Raw genomic sequence first — 16,979 nt, forward strand, 5'->3', positions numbered from 1 at the left:
ACAAACTAATTTTTTTCCCATAATGCAATTTTTCTTCTGCACCTGGAGGGGGCGCTATCGCGCCCAATGTCACTTTTTCAAATTTGCTGCGTCCAGGGTTGAAAGGTCAATAAAATGTATATTTCCGATTTTTAATCGGAGTTTGTTTGTGCGAATGGGAGCGATTTTTAGTTTTTGATGAATCGCAAAATACTTCGGAAAGATTGCGGCTTCGCCGCAAACAAACCGTAAAACGTAGCCAAAAAATTTGGATAACTTTTGATGCCCCACATCTCGAGATGAGCTGGAGCGATTTTGAGCTCATTTGGTGAAACGCCCCAGGAGGAGTTCGTTAAAATGCGATGGCAGCGAAAACGCTGACTCAGCATTCTCCGGACTTCCTGTCAAAATGGCGGACTTCCGGTTTGTCAAGGGGCGTGGCCACAATAATATTTTTTTTTTGTCATCACATGACGAATGTCTGTACCGAATCTCGTCGCTCTGCGACAAAGTTTACTTCGGCCCCTCCCCCATTGGCGTAATGTATTTTCACTTTTGTAGGTGGCGCTGTCGCGCCATTTTTTTTTCCCCCAATATGAAACACACATTTAAATTAATTTTTCACCAAACCTGAATTTTGGGCAAAGTTTGGTGAGTTTTCGACAATGTTCAGGGGGTCAAATTCCTGCTCAAAGAGCAGAAGAAGAAGAAAGAAAGAAAGAAAGAAAGAATAATAATATTTTTTACAAAAACAATATCGTCGCTTTCGCGACGATATCATATTATACATTTTTGGAAAGCTTTCAACGATCCGCACGCATCCGTGGGGTTCCTGGGTGGATGACGAGCGCTTCGCGCTCGTCATCCACTATATACCCCCATTCACACTATATACCCCCATTCATTTTAATGCAATAATAAGTATAAAGGCCCCACACCTCCGGTGTGGGCTTCACTGTTTTACACGGTGAGTTTACGGTTGACATGGGGACAGCGCTTCGCGCTGTTTTTGTGCGCTCCGCGCACTTAGGTTCAGTGCGCTGCGCGCACTGCGCTGTGATTACGATTACAATAGGCCCTTGCGACGGCAGGCCGCTCGGGCCTAATTAAAGCCGCAAGCGGCATCGAACGGCCCTCGCGGGCCGTGCCTCCTTTAGCGCCTCTGTAACACCACTACATTTTATTGCCCTGATGTACCATTAATCCGTCAGTAAACACAGACGAAAAGTTGCATTTTAGCCTGTCCTTGTGAATAATGGCACCCACCTGAAGAGGGCGCTGGCGCGCCCACTATATTTTATTGCCCTTGAGTGCCATTCATCTTTGTCAGTAAACATGAAAACGGCATTTTTTGCCTCCATGTGAATAATGGCTCCAACATGCAGAGGGCGCTAGCGCGCCCATAATCTATTTAATTTCACAAGCAGCATCGGGCTCTATTTCACTGACCACCGTCTGTGCCTCGATTGTTGCATCTCCATTGCCCTACCCTACCGAGGGCGCTAACGCGCCAACTACATTTTATTGCCATGATGTAATCTTTGTCAAAACTAAATATTTAGCCTGTCCATGCGAATAATGGCTCCAACCTGTAGTGGGCGCTAGCGCGCCCCAAATCTTTTTTGTTTCACAAGCAGCGTTGTACGGCCGTACTTCAATGACCACTGGCCACAAGCTCCTGACAGGGGGCGCTAACGCGCTGTAATGTTGTATAATGTGAGATCTATGTGTCTGTCCCGTCAGAAAAACATGGTGGGCCTCAGTCGTCTCCATGGCAACACCGTACAAAACACCGTGTGGTTCCTATTAGCTTATTTTATCAGGATGCCATCAACTATTATTCTGCCAAATTACATACATTTCCTACAAACTAATTGTTTGACTACCAATGCATTTTTTCTTCTCAAACTAGAGGGGGCGCTATCGCGCCCACTGTCATTGGTTTACATTTGTTGTGTCCAGGGGTGAAGGGTCAACATACTGTTTATCTTTTTTTCATGGGAGTATTTTCACTTTTGTAGGTGGCGCTGTCGCGCCTTTTTTATTTCCCACAAATGGAACACATATTTAAAAAAAATAAAAATCATTTTAACATTGGGTAAAACTTTGTGACTACACATACAGAAGGCGCCAGCGTGCCTGGCATTTCTGACTTTACTTACATTAAGTGTGATTAAATCATGTGAGCGATCAGGCAAACACAGGATCTCATTATGCATCTCCACCAGTCATCAATGAACCACTATTCCACAGATTTAGCTTCTGTGTTGATTTATTTGAGTAAACCCAATAAAAACGACTTACATGTTCAATAAATGTCATGCTATTGTTGCAAATGCAAATATGCATTCTCTGGCCACTTTCTGTCCTTTCTTTAAGAGCAAATATTTTCCATCAGTATAATACATGTCTTATTTAATTATTGGAAATCACGTCATCACAGGAGTAAAAGTATATCTGTATAATATCTGTATATAAAGTACAAAGAACTCCCAGTTTAGAAACTACATCTCTCAAACTCCAGTCTGAGTGATTAACCATTGAGCCAAAGAGAAACAGAAATCTACTAAGAATTGTGATAAAATAACTCTCCCCTGATCACACAGCTCTTGTGCAGATATAAGTATCTCAGAAACAAATAATCTCTCCTGTCCTGGTTTATATTTGTAGTCCTGAAACTCACTAAACTAATCATGTCCAAACGGAGGCTGTTTCTGTGGCTGTTTCTGCTCCGCACAGAGCACGTCTCCTCAGCCCCTCCCATCCCTGTGTATTTTCTGCCCAGTAACAGCGCCCCTCCCCTCCCCCACGAGCCCCACCCTCCCCTCCCTCCGCTCTGATTGGTGGAGAGACGGTGCTATCTGTGACTCACTGGAGTCTATAAATAGACGGGGGAGAGGACAGAACGTTCCAGACTCCTGGAGCAATCACTAGTGGTTGAACCAGCTTTGTCTTCTCTAGCTTTGGCTTGCCTTTGCGATCATCGGATCATTGGATTACTGTTTTTTGGTTGTTAGTCTTTTGTAGTCTTTTGTGAGTTTTATCGTCTTTTGTGTGGACTTTTTTTTTTGATTGAGGACATCTTCTTCGGCTGGAGAAAGGACCGTCTGATCGTCTGTGACTTTCAGCAAAGAGCCACTTTCCCAGGAGAAGGTAAGAAAAAAAAATGTTTTACTCTCTTTATTGCTGTTTATTTCAAATGTGGGGTAAAGTGCTAGCTTTTTTGTGATTAAGTTTAGTTTAGTTTGTTAGCCTATTGTTCTCAGATGCTAATGTTGCTAGCAAGTGGTGTTTGAAGACCTTGTGCATTAAGGCTGGCTTTTGTGTGATTTAATTTACTTCTGCTGGATGCTTATTGTTGGCTAAATGTCTATCACACTGTTGTAGGTTGACAGAGTTCATTAATGTTGGCTTTAGTTTGATTTTCGTTTAGTTGTGGATGGAGGCCTCATGTTTTCTTCATATGCTAATGCAGCTAGCAGGCTTTTTTTCTGTCCCTGTGCCCTGTGCCACATGTTCAGTGATCACATAATAGAGCTAAAATAATGGCATAAAGATGCTAAATGTGCTATCACGCTGTTGTAGGTTTAGTTGTGGATGGAGGCCTCATGTTTTCTTCATATGCTAATGCGGCTAGTAGGCTTTTTTCACTGTGCCTTTGAAGTTGCGTCTTGTGCTCCGGCGGCCATTACGTCTCTTCCATGTGCTATTATCTGCATAACACGGGCGGCCATTTTGTGTCTCATGTGTAACAGGGCTCTGTTTTATTGATCCATGTTAACTTTACTGTCGTGTTCTGACCTGGCTCATGGTCCAGTCTCAGTGTGGTACTGGTTCAGACCTAATGTTCCTCCTCGTGAGGGGTGTCTGTGTGATGGAGAGCCGCCATTTTGATTCTGGGACTGTGTTTGCATTAGACCTGCTGGTTCATCTTTTTTCATTCGTCATGTTGTAAATATGTTTTGGAACAGTTTTATAGTGTCACTTAACACCTAATGTTTCTTAAACAAAATAGCATGTTTTTTTTAAAAACTGATTTTATGGAGATTAAGTTGGCTTTTCTATCCTTTTCAAATCACTATCTTATTGAAGTTGTTTTGTTAGTGAGGAACACTCTTATTTCTTGTTTGCATTAGGTGAAATGGTCCACTTATTAACAGTTAGATCCTCTGTGGTGATGTGTTTTTTTGTGTTTCTCTGCTGTGAGAGCGTGTGTGATGAGGCTGTTTTATTGTGTGATGTGAAGATAATGTAATGTAATTGTGTAATGTTCTGACTAAGGTTATGGTTCAGACCTGCTGTGAGGGGGAGGATGCTGCTCCTCTGTTTGTTATTGCAGCCAATGCTGTCGACCTGTTGGTTCATGACTTGTCGTCTTTCATGATGTGGAACATTCAGATTTATTGCACATGTTCTCTATGAAGATTTCTGCTTTAGTTCTGATGTTCTAGGTTAAGATTGAGTTGGTGTTTTGTGTTTTAAGTTGCATCGTGTATTTCTGATTAGTCCGCTTTTTGCAATTGCTTATCTGATCTGTTTGTGAATGTTTGAAATTGGCAATAGTTTTCAGTTGCTCATATAATCTGGAATGTTCCCACTGTGTGGCTTTAAAGTGATGGTCTGTACATTTCAGGCTAGTTTCTCGTTCTGTTAATGTCCTTGTGTCTTACTTAAAGCTTCATTGTGTAACTTTTAGGAGTGTTTTAAAGACCACTGTGATGGAAAGTAAAGGTGCCATGTTGACCACTCATATACAACTGCTGGGTCACTACAAGGTCAAATACACACATTTGATCTGTTTTTACTCTGACACCTCACAAGTAAATCATCATTTAAAACTGATGTGAAGAAGTCTTTGTTCTTGGTTTTGCCTGTTTGCATTGGGTGAAATTTGGAGCACAGTTAGCCTCTGTGTGGTGGTGTTTTTTGCTGACTCTCTGCTGTGGTAGCGTGTGTGATGTACAGGTGTTTATATTATAATATCTGAAGTGCAGTGCTGTGGGCAGCCATTTCGTCTTTGTAAAAGGTTCATACTGTCTTGTTAGGTTAAGTCTATTCCAGTTTTGTTCTTTTAGTAATACAGAAGGTTTAGTTTACCTGCTTCACTAGTTTCAATCACTTCCTGTGATCTTCCTCTGGAAGGAGGGAGATGAAGAAGATCAAAGGAAGCGATCGAAACTAGTGAAGGAGGTAAACTAAACCTTCTCTGTTACTAAAGGAACAAAACTGTAATAGGCAGCCATTTTGTGTCTGCAGGACAGTTGCTCAGGCGGTTTTATTGCAATGTGAATATACATGGGTAACACTTTATTTTACATTACCCTTGATTACTTTGTACCTGCCACATTTAGTACAATGTAATGTTCTATGTAACCATAACACATGGTTACAGAGCAGATTACACTGTACTAAATGTGGCAGGTACAATGTATCAGTGGTAGTGTAAAATAAAGTGTTACCTATAAATGTACTGTTATAGTGATTCATGTCAACATTACTGTAGTGTTCTGGTACTGGTTCAGACCTGATGTAGGGTTTGTACTTGTGAGAGGAGGGACGATGTTCTGTGTGTTTAAGGACAGCCGCCATTTTGTGTCAGATATGATACTGCTAATGTGTTTGCATTAGACTTGTTGGCTCGATTGTGACACTTCACAAATAAATCATCATTTAAAACTATTTTGTTCTAGTAGCTTAACTGTTTGTGGGGAACAAGTCTTTGTTGGTGTAGCCTGTAGTGTTGTGTGAAAATGTCCAGTTTTGACACAGTTGGCATCTATTTGTTTGCTTTTTTCTGGTTCTCTGTTGTGAGATTGCATGTGATGAACAGGAGTACATATTCTCTGAAGCGCAGTGCTCTGGGTGGTCATTGTGTGTATTGCAGGTCATTCTGTTTTATTGTGTGAAGTGAGGATAAATGCTGTGACAGCGTGTGTGATGATATAAATGTAATGTTCTGACTAAGGTTAGGTTTCACACGTGTTCATGTTTGAACACGTCTGTGCTGAGCTGTGTTTGCATTAGATGTTTTAGTTCATGATTTAAACATCTTAAATGTTGTGCAGCTGCTGTTTTACCAAGTCATGTGACTATTCATGCAGTGATGATGACAGTCTTGTTGAAGACTTGGTTTAGTTCTGTGTTTTGGGGATCATTTTAATATGGCAGGTCTTCTATTCACAATGAAGTCTGACCCTGATGGGTCTTATTGTTTGTGTAGGCCTTGCAGAGTTCTAGTTCTTGTTTAGTCCTGTAGTGTCACGTTTTTACTGTACAGTTTTGTGCAACAGTTAAGTTGATCTGTTTGTGTATGTTTTGGTTCTCTGTGTGAGATTGTGTGTGATGAACAGGAGTAGTTCTAAGGCTTTGTATTTTAAAAAGGCATTATGTTTACTCTTGTTGTTTCTGTGGTGCTGTGGCCATGTTGTGACTCACAGGACAGTGGTTTTGTTGTATTGATTCATGTGAACTTTCCTGTAGTGTTCTGGTACTTGTGAAAGCGTGTAAGAGGATATAATGTTTGGTTCTCTTTCTGTTCGTTTATGTCCTTGTGTCTTAAAAGTGCATTGTTCATATTTTAGATTTAATCTAAATGAGTTCTGTTCTTGGGAGGACTCTGTTTACATGGTTTGTTTGTAGTTTGTTGAGTTCTGGTCCAAGCTTAGTGCGGATGTTGTTTCAGTGTAAGGTTTGTTAATGTCCTTGTGTCTTAAAGCTGCATTATGTAACTTTTATGTGGAAAAATAGTTTATATTTGTGGGTATTTGACCTTGTAGTAACCCAGTGGGTGTATGAGTGGTCAGCATGGTGCCTTTACTTTCCATCACAGTGGTCTCTAGGATGCTCTAGGATCAATTGTTTAAAAGGTTTTCACTGCTGACTGAGCCTCATCAGAAAACGAAAGTTACGTATGTAACTACGGTTCTATGAATCCCGGATGACCGCCAGAGCTTCTTTGTCAGTGCTTACAGCACCGCCTCTGGCGGTCAGGAGGGAACCTACTTAACAATTGATCCAGGAGTGTTTTAAAGACCACTGTGGTGGAAAGTAAAGGTGCCATGTTGACCACTCATATACAGCCGCTGGGTCACTACAAGGTCAAATACACACATTTGATCTGTTTTTACTCTGACACCTCACAAGTAAACCATCATTTAAAACTGTTGTGAAGAAGTCTTTGTGCTTGGTTTTGCCTGTTCGCATTGGATGAAATGTCCAGTTTTGAACAGTTAGCACCTATTTGTTTGCTTTTTTCTGGTTCTCTGTTGTGAGATTGCTTGTGATGAACAGGAGTACATATTCTCTGAAGTGCAGTGCTCTGGGTGGCCATTGTGTGTATTGCAGGTCATTCTGTTTTATTGTGTGATGTTTGGATTGATGCTGTGAGAGCGTGTGTTAAGAACAGGAGTGTTGGCATGACTGAAGGTTCAGCCTCAGTATGGTGCTCGTTCAGACCTGATGTAGTGTGTATCGTTGTGACAGCACATCTGTGTGATAGAGAGCGGCCATTTTGTCTCAGATGTTTTGGTTCATGATTTCTCATCTTTCATGTTGTGGAACAGTTTCATTGTGTCGTTTATTCATGTTTGTTTTTGGTGCAGACTTGGTTTTGTTCTGTGTCTTGTTGATTTGATTTATTTGTTTTCATTTTAAGCTAACTTGATAGATTCCTCTAAGATTTAATCTTAATGATTTCTGTTCCTGGTGGGACTGTTTACATGTTTTGTATAGTTTGCATTCTGGTCCAAGCTTGGTGCGGATGTTTCAGTTTAAGGTTTGTTTCTCGTTCTGTTTGTTAATGTCCTTGTGTCTCACTTAAAGCTGCATTATGCAACTTTTATGTGGAGAAAATAGTTGATATTTGTGGGTATTTGACCTTGACCCTGAAGTGCAGTGCTGTGGGTGGCCATTTTGTCTTTGTAAAAGGTTCATACTGTCTTGTTAGGTTAAGTCTATTACAGTTTTGTTAGTAAGACAGAAGGTTTAGATTACCTGCTTCACTAGTTTTGATCACTTCCTGTGATCTTCCTCTGGAAGGAGGAAGATGAGGAAGATCACAGGAAGCGATCAAAACTAGTGAAGCAGATCAGCTAAACCGTCTGTCTTGCTAAAAGAACAAAACTGTAATAGGCAGCCATTTTGTGTCTTGCAGTACAGTTGCTCAGGCGGTTTTATTGTATGATGTGAATATAAATGGGTGTGTAATAACACATGGTTACATAGAACACATGGTTACAGAGCAGATTACACTGTACTAAATGTGGCAGGTACAATGTATCAGTGGTAGTGTGAAATAAAGTGCTACCTATAAATGTACTGTTATAGTGATTCATGTCAACATTACTGTAGTGTTCTGGTACTGGTTCAGACCTGATGTAGGGTTTGTACTTGTGAGAGGAGGGACGATGTTCTGTGTGTTTAAGGACAGCCGCCATTTTGTGTCAGATATGATACTGCTAATGTGTTTGCATTAGACTTGTTGGCTCGACTGTGACACTTCACAAATAAATCATCATTTAAAACTATTTTGTTCTAGTAGCTTAACTGTTTGTGGGGAACAAGTCTTGTTGGTGTAGCCTGTAGTGTTGTGTGAAAATGTCCAGTTTTGATACAGTTGGCACCTATTTGTTTGCTTTTTTCTGGTTCTCTGTTGTGAGATTGCTTGTGATGAACAGGAGTACATATTCTCTGAAGTGCCGTGCTCTGGGTGGTCATTGTGTGTATTGCAGGTCATTCTGTTTTATTGTGTGATGTTTGGATAGATGCTGTGACAGTGTGTGTTAAGAACAGGAGTGTTGGCATGACTGAAGGTTCAGCCTCAGTATGGTGCTCGTTCAGACCTGATGTAGTGTGTATTGTAGTGACAGCACGTCTGTGTGATAGAGAGCGGCCATTTTGTCTCTGATGTTTTGGATCATGATTTCTCATCTTTTATGTTGAACAGTTTCATTGTGTCGTGTATTCATGTTTGTTTTGGTGCAGACTTGGTTTGGTTCTGTGTCTTGTTGATTTGATTTATTTGTTTTCATTTCAAGCTAACTTGATAGATTCCTCTAAGAATTTAATCTAAATGAGTTCTGTTCCTGGTGGGACTGTTTACATGTTTTGTGTAGAGTTTGTAGATATCTGGTCCAAGCTTGGTGCGGATGTTGTTTCAGTTTAAGGTTTGTTTCTCGTTCTGTTTGTTATTGTCCCTGTGTCTTACTTAAAGCAGTACTAAGTAAGGTGTTTACCTTAATAAATCCTTTTCGTAGTCCCTGTGCGGGTAATAGAAGTGTTTATGGGATGATTGGAGGGTCTTTCATCTCCCCCTGGTGTCTCTGGACAGAAAACCATGTTTGCAACTTGACTGCCACCGGTGCGGAGAAAGCAATACACACTAATAAAATCACGAAGAAGAAGCTAACATGCTAACGGGCAAAGCTAACTGCGGGCTAACGTCACTTTAAACAGTATTTACAGCAAAGTTTGAGTGAAAAAAAATATTTCCATTGTATAATTGGATGCACTGTAACCCTCTCTCCCTTCGCCTTTCCTGTTGGCGTAGTATTTACTCTCCAAGACAATTAATAAGTAAAAAAATCGTAACTTTCTACTACACCTGCAGTTGCGCTTATGGCCTCTAGGGGGAAGAGTTACTTAGTACTGCTTTAAAGCTGCATTATGTAACTTTTATGTGGAAAGAGTTGATATTTGTAGATATTTGACCTTGTATTTGACAGTGGCTCTGTTTTCTTGTGTCATTTGAACTTTACTGTAGTGCTGTAGTACGCAGGTTCTGGTTCAGACCTGATGTCGTGTTCTGGTACATGTGAGAGCGTGTCATGTAAGAGGATGTAATGTTTGGTTCTTTCTCTTTGTTAATGTCCTTGTGTCTTACTTAAAAGTGCATTGTTCATATTTTAGATTTAATCTAAATGAGTTCTGTTCTTGGGAGGACTCTGTTTACATGGTTTGTTTGTAGTTTGTGGAGTTCTGGTCCAAGCTTAGTGCGGATTTTGTTTCAGTGTAAGGTTTGTTAATGTCCTTGTGTCTTAAAGCTGCATTATGTAACTTTCATGTGGAAAAAGAGTTTATATTTGTGTGTATTTGACCTTGACCCTGAAGTGCAGTGCTCTGGGTGGCCATTGTGTGTATTGCAGGTCATTCTGTTTTATTGTGTGATGTTTGGATAGATGCTGTGAGAGCGTGTGTTAAGAACAGGAGCGTTGGCATGGCTGAAGGTTCAGCCTCAGTATGGTGCTCATTCAGACCTGATGTAGTGTTTATTGTTGTGACAGCACATCTGTGTGATAGAGAGCGGCCATTTTGTCTCAGATGTTTTGGTTCATGATTTCTCATCTTTCATGTTGTGGAACAGTTTCATTGTGTCGCGTATTCATGTTTGTTTTGGTGCAGACTTGGTTTGGTTCTGTGTCTTGTTGATTTGATTTATTTGTTTTAATTTTAAGCTCATTTTAACTTGATAGATTCCTCTAAGATTTAATCTAAATGAGTTCTGTTCCTGGTGGAACTGTCTACATGTTTTGTATAGAGTTTGCATTCTGGTCCAAGCTTGGTGCGGATGTTTCAGTTTAAGGTTTGTTTCTCGTTCTGTTTGTTAATGTCCTTGTGTCTTACTTAAAGTTGCATTATGCAACTTTTATGTGGAGAAAATAGTTGATATTTGTGGGTATTTGACCTTGTGTTTGACAGCGGCTGTTTTCTTGATTCATGTGAACTTTACTGTCGTGTTCTGGTCTGGCTTAGGGTTCAGCCTCAGAGTGGTACTGTTTCAGACCTGATGCAGGGTTTGTATTTGTGACATGTCTGTGGTAGGAGGAGGAGCTGCCCTGTGTTTAAAGGCCCTATGTGACTTTGTTGATTGCAAACACAGAAAAGGAAATCACTAAATTAAAATGTTGTTTGTGGGCCAAACTCATTCCTAACTTTCGGAACATATTTGTAGCATCCAAAATTGTCAGTTTAAAGCCAATATATTAGACCTGTTGGTTCTTTCTTGTTGTGGAGCAGTGGCATGTTTTAATGTAGTGATGATAACACTGTTGGTGCAGACTTGGTGTGGCTCTGTGTCTTGTGTACGTCTTTTTTGTTTATTGCCTTATACCTGATGGGTCCCACTAATGATGAATTCTACAGTTCAGATGAATTCTACAGTTTAGATCATTTGACTGTTTTGAGTTAATAGTTTTTAGTTGCTTATGTTATGTGGAATGTTTTGATGAAACGGGCCGTAAATGACTGTCTTCTTGGTACAACTGAGATAGTGGCTTAGTACTGCTTGGGATAAGGTCTTTCTTTTGTTACTCTTTGGTGAAAATTTGGGAAGTGGAGCGTTTTCTGTTGTCAGATTTGGAAATGTATTGTCTGTGTCTGGCAGGTTGACTAAATCTCACTTTAGGCTATATTTGGTGTTAAACTAGATACATCTAGGATCATGTGGTTTTGGTTTTGCTGGTTCTGGCTTGGTCCATGTCTGGTCCTGTCTGTGAGGACACTGAGGACAGAAGTTGTTTCACATTAAACCTGAATTAAATCTTGAGCTGTTGACAGTGTGGACTGAGTCATACCAGTCCATGCTGTGGTCGTCTCTGCCTCAGTCCATTGATGCCAGAATGAGGTCAGTACCTTCTACAGCACCATCACAAGACTGAGGCTAGGATGATATGAAGTGTTGTTTCTCTATGCGTCTGACTTTAGTTTAAGACATGGCTACTTCGGTTTGATTGTTTGACCATTGTGTTGTTTACTCATTCCACTTTTGTATTTCAGATGCCGCGCGGCAAGGGGTCCAGGCGATCCCTTGCGGCCAAGAGGAGGAGGGAGAAGCAGCTCGCGGGGCAGTGCGCTGTTCCTGAGGAGGAGCTCGCGGGGCAGTCTTCTGTTCCCGTCGAGCTGCTCCCGGGGCAGTGCGCTGTACCTGACGAGCTGCTTGCGGGGCAGTGCGCTCTTCCCGAGGAGGAGCTCGCGGGGCAGTCCCCTGTTCCCGTCGAGCTGCTCCTGGGGGAGTCGTCTGGTCCCGTCGAGCTGCTCCCGGGGCAGTCGGCTGTTCACGAGGAGGAGCTCGCGGGGCAGTCCGCTGTTCCCGTCGAGCTGCTCCCGGGGCAGTCGGCTGTTCCTGAGGAGGAGCTCGATCCCTCTCCTCTTTGGCCCCCCGTCGAGGAACGTAAGTGGATTTCAGAATACTTCCACCTCCTTTTTAATTCTGTTTGATATTACAATGATTTCTCTTGTCTTTGAAGCCCGTGGACCCGGCTACCGACACCGTCCCCAGGTTTGGCCCACTGGAGTGTCCGGGAAGCAGCACCGGCTGGTGCTCCCGCAGGAGTCTCCCGACAAGAAGGCAAGTTCACGAGTTTGAGAAGGAAATAAATGTGTGACTTTTGATGTGCTGACAATCACTAAATACAGATTGTTTCTTTTTTGGTCTTAGTTCATTCTGCTTGTCGGGAACTCCCATCTGCGAGCCATCGTGGACCAGCACGTGCCGATGCAGGAGGGGCACTATTCCTTCGGCTTCAGCGCGACGCCTGGTGGTGGACCCTCGCACATCCACAGGGAGCTGGCTGGGACCACCCTGCCCCGAGGTGGGTACAGTTGTACTAGCAACATTTTAGACTTTTTAAAAAAAAAATATATATATTTTTTATTTTTTTATTTTTATTTTTTTACATTTTTGTTCAGCATGTTTGACCTCTGACCCTTCTCTTGTTGTCAGAGCCAGCTCTTGTGGTTCTCATGGCACCCTGCAACGGACTGTCGACGTGCCGGACGTTGGACCAGGCTGCGAGGGAGTTCGGCCAGCTCCTGGCCTACGTCTGTGGACGCTGGCCCAAGGTGTGTACTTCACTTCTATGAGGTCTGAAAGTACTTCATTATTGTATTTAACATGTCTTAATTGTAATTTTGTGTTTGTAGGTGTGTGTCGTGGATTTTCCACCTCGGCTTAGCGCTGGGGTGGAGATTCAGACCCTCCTTCGGCAGGCGTACCACCGCATCGCTGTCAGCATGGGTATGTATAAAAAATGCAACTGTCATCACTATTTTCCTTAGAGTGGCGCATACTTTAACATGTTCTTTTTGTTGCTAACATCTGTTTTAGGGATCCGCTACTTCCGTGTAGCACACAAGTTTCCCCGGAGCAAAGGGCATCTGTGGGCCAGGGATGGTGTAAGTACAGTCTCTCTCTTTAAAGTTGACCATTTTAATGACTGTTGTTTTATTTAACGTGGGTGAATGATGTGTTTCAGACTCACCTGAGCGACGACTTTGGCATGCCCATCCTCGTCCAGCTGCTGTGGCAGGCGTGCTACATGCAGCTGGAGCTGGATGACGCTGCCGCTGTTGCGCCGGTGTCTCCTCCCCCGCCCCGCCCGGCCACCAGGAGGGTTTCCCCAAGAGTGGAGGTGCCCGAGCCGCCGCCCGTGCCACCTCCACCCCCTCCTGAGTGGACCGAGGTTCGACGGGGCAGCAAGGTGAGATACTGTTACTGTTTTGTTAAAGCATTGTTAACTGAAGTTGCATTATACTGACTGCTTTATGTTTATCTCCGTCACTCAGCCTGGGGTCTCCCCCGTGAGCCCCAAGGGACTGCTGCAGGCGCAGGAGGTTAGTGTTCTACTCTATAAAGCTATGGTTAGATTGTGAGTGCTGTGACTAAACTGTCTGTTTCCTTTGTTTTGAGGTGGAGACCGTGTTCTCCTTTCCCCTGTCGCCTTGCCTCTTCAGCCCTGCCATGCTGGTGGAGATGGAGCGGTTCTCTCCATCTCACGGCGGCTGTGGCCAGGGCATCGGCTCCTTTCCTTCGGGAAAGAAGGTAAGTATCAGATCTTGTGTGAAATGTTGTTGTTTAATCTTGATTTCTAAGCTGGTGAAGTAACACGTTTTTTTTTTTTGCAGACGTCTCGGGCGAGGCGTCGCAAGCGTGCTGCCCCAAAGAGACGCCGGCCCACGCGGCAGGTAGGTGTTTTTAAGGCTGTGGTCTTTATACATTCTAAAGAAATTAATGCATATTTGTTATTTTGTTTATTGTAGGCGCGGGCAGCACAAGAGGTTGTGGCGGTGAGACCCGGCTCATCTGCCAGCTCCGTGTCTACTATGGAGGAGGACCAGGTCAGTGTCGTTTAAAGAGGCTGAAAAAGTTTTTACATTGTAACTTCTTTGATTATTAACAAACGTTGTCCTCTAGGTGGCGGCAGCTGTCGTGGAGGTGACACCAGGAACGTCACCTACCAGCGTGGTCATCCTGGACGGCTTCCTGGAGGACGAGGTGTGTGTACTTTTTATTAATTGACGTTCTATGATCTGTCACGGAATAGCATCTAACCCGTTATTCTTTTTGCAGCTGCAGTTCGTGGATGTGGGGGTGATTCCAGGAGCATCACTCACCAGTTCCCTCGACGCCCCAGTGGTCTTTGTGGACCAGGTGAGATGATTTTTATGTATCATTTTCAAAAGCAGGTACACTGAACAGAGTGAGATGCGCTTTAGTGTGAGAGATGTCTAATGGTTATGTGTTTTCTTTGTGACTTGTAGATGAAGAGGACCAGCCCCCTTTCAGCCAGTCAGCCTTCTCCACGCCGCAGCATTCCACCAGCTGTCCACGGGGAGAGCGCTTCTGACGCCAGGGACCCAGATAAGTCTTGCATTTGTTGTGCACAGTCTGACATGGATGTTAGTGATAGTGAAAGCCTTATCACGTTTGGTAGTAGCGATGTAGAGATGGAGGTTGATAGTCCTGTTGTAGCGTGTGTTGATATAGTTATGGAGGATAGCGTTCCCGTTGGTATGCCGAGTTGCGTTAGGGGTAGTTTTCATCAGGCTGATGACAGGTTCCCGTATGGAGGGGCTCAGTGTGCAGCCATAGCTCTGGTGGCATTAGCTCGGCACACTGTGTCCAGTGTGTTTACATGGCAGCAAAAGGATTTAGACAGGACTTTAGTGATTGGTGATGCTGTTTACACAGAGCTTAGGGATAATGACCTGACTCATGGGCACGAGCTCTTACTAGCTTCTGACTTGCCCAAAGAGTCAGTTATTGATGGTCAACCGTTTGAGTTTGAGTTCAGTCAGCCGGTCGCTGGGGCTGCAAATGTACTAGAGAGTGAGCTGATTGTTTCCGGTACCTGTGTGACCTTAGATGGTGGTTTAAGAGAGATGTTGGCACACTATGATGCATGTCTACTGACGATGTGTGGCAGCACTTGTGCAGTCATTAAAGACAGCGGTAGGTACGCGGTGGTGGACTCACACAGTCGTAGTGCGACTGGGATGGTTGACCCTGATGGTAAAAGCGTTGTACTGTACTTTAGCAGCCTGGATGATTTATATGCTCATTTTTGCGCGTTAGCTGATTGTTATGAAGTTGAATATAAGTTGTTTGAGATTACAGGTGTTGTTGTTGTGGTTGTTGGTTTGAAGTGTGAAGCATCTGAGGTCATTTTGCCTCAGACGCCTGACACTTCTGACCAAAGGCCAAAGCGTAAAAGGTCAGTTAAAGCTAAGTCGTCTGTTCCCAAACGCACACTCACAAGTAAGAGGGTGAAACGTGAACGTGAATGTGATGATTTGGATGTTGTGTGTGCTGATATAGTTATGGAGGATAGTGTTCCAGTTGATAGTCCTGTTGTAGTGTTTTCTGATATAGTTATGGAGGATAGCGTTCCCGTTGATATTCCGAGTTGTGTTAGGGGTAGTTTTCATCAGGCTGATAGCAGGTTCCCGTATGGAGGGGTGCAGTGTGCAGCCATAGCTCTGGTGGCATTAGCTAGGCACACTGTGTCCAGTGTGTTTACATGGGAGCAAAAGGATTTAGACAGGACTTTAGAGATTGGTGATGCTATTTACACAGAGCTTAGGGGTAACGACCTGACTAATGGGAAAGATAACTTACTACCTTCTGACTTGCCCAAAGAGTCAGTTATTGATGGTTAACCGTTTGAGTTTGAGTTCAGTCGGCCGGTCGCTGGGGCTGCAAATGTAGTGGAGCATGAGTTTATTGTTTCTGGTTCTTGGGTCACCTTAGATGGTGGTTTAGGAGAGATGTTGGCACACTATGATGCATGTCTACTGACGATGTGTGGCAACACTTGTGCAGTCATTAAAGACGGCGGTAGATACGCGGTGGTGGACTCACACAGTCGTAATGCGACTGGGATGGTTGACCCTGATGGTAAAAGTGTTGTAGTTTACTTTAGCAGCCTGGATGAGGTGTATGCTCATTTTTGCGCGTTAGCTGAGTGTTATGGACTTGAATATAAGTTGTTTGAGATCACGGGCGTTGTTGTCGTGGTGGTTGGTCTGAAGTGTGAAGCGTCTGAGGTCATTTTGCCTCAGAAGCCTGACACTTCTGACCAAAAGCCGAAGCGTAAAAGCTCAGTTAAAGTAACGTCGTCTGTTCCCAAACACACACACGCACCTAAAAAGACCAAACATGATCGTGAATGTGATGTTGATTGGGATGTTGTTTGTACCGGTACCACAGATGATGCTCTTGATTTTATTCCTCTTCAGGAGAATGTTTGTAGGGCACTGTGTGAGAACCTTAACATTGACTATGAGAGACTCGCTGTAGCAGAACCAGAAACAACAGATCCTTTGAGATCGTTAAAGTTAGATGTGCCGTGTACAAATGATAAAATCGTTGCCGACGGTAACTGTTTCTTTCGCTCGATCTCGCAGGCTGTTAGTGGCACGCAGAAACATCATAGGAAACTTAGACTTGCGGTCGTTAAACATCTTAAAAGTAATGCATCAAAATACAATAGTCTTTTGCGCGATGGCTGCTCTTCTGTGGCCCAGTATATTAACGATAGTAATATGCATAGAGTTAACACGTGGGCCACTGAGATAGAGATCCAAGCAACAGCAGATCTTTTATGTGTAGATATATATACGTTTTTGAGTGGACGTTGGCTTAAATATGGTTGTACTACCAGGCCTTTGTCAACCAGCGGCATCTACCTCGAAAATATTAACAATATTCATTATGAAAATGTAAC

At 43.1% G+C, this 16,979-nt stretch overlaps 1 long non-coding RNA gene across 1 annotated transcript; it reads left to right on the forward strand.

Annotated features, from left to right (window-relative positions):
* The first annotated feature begins 13,876 nt into the window (after window positions 1–13,876).
* LOC306982956 lies at window positions 13,877–14,366 on the forward strand. The gene is made up of 4 exons (XR_013794246.1): window positions 13,877–13,938; window positions 14,014–14,091; window positions 14,168–14,248; window positions 14,324–14,366. It is a non-coding gene; the product is annotated as an uncharacterized lncRNA (long non-coding RNA).
* Window positions 14,367–16,979: the final 2,613 nt, after the last annotated feature.

Source organism: Gobius niger (assembly GCF_951799975.1).
Source record: "Gobius niger genome assembly, contig: SCAFFOLD_49, whole genome shotgun sequence".
Classification (NCBI taxonomy): domain Eukaryota; kingdom Metazoa; phylum Chordata; class Actinopteri; order Gobiiformes; family Gobiidae; genus Gobius; species Gobius niger.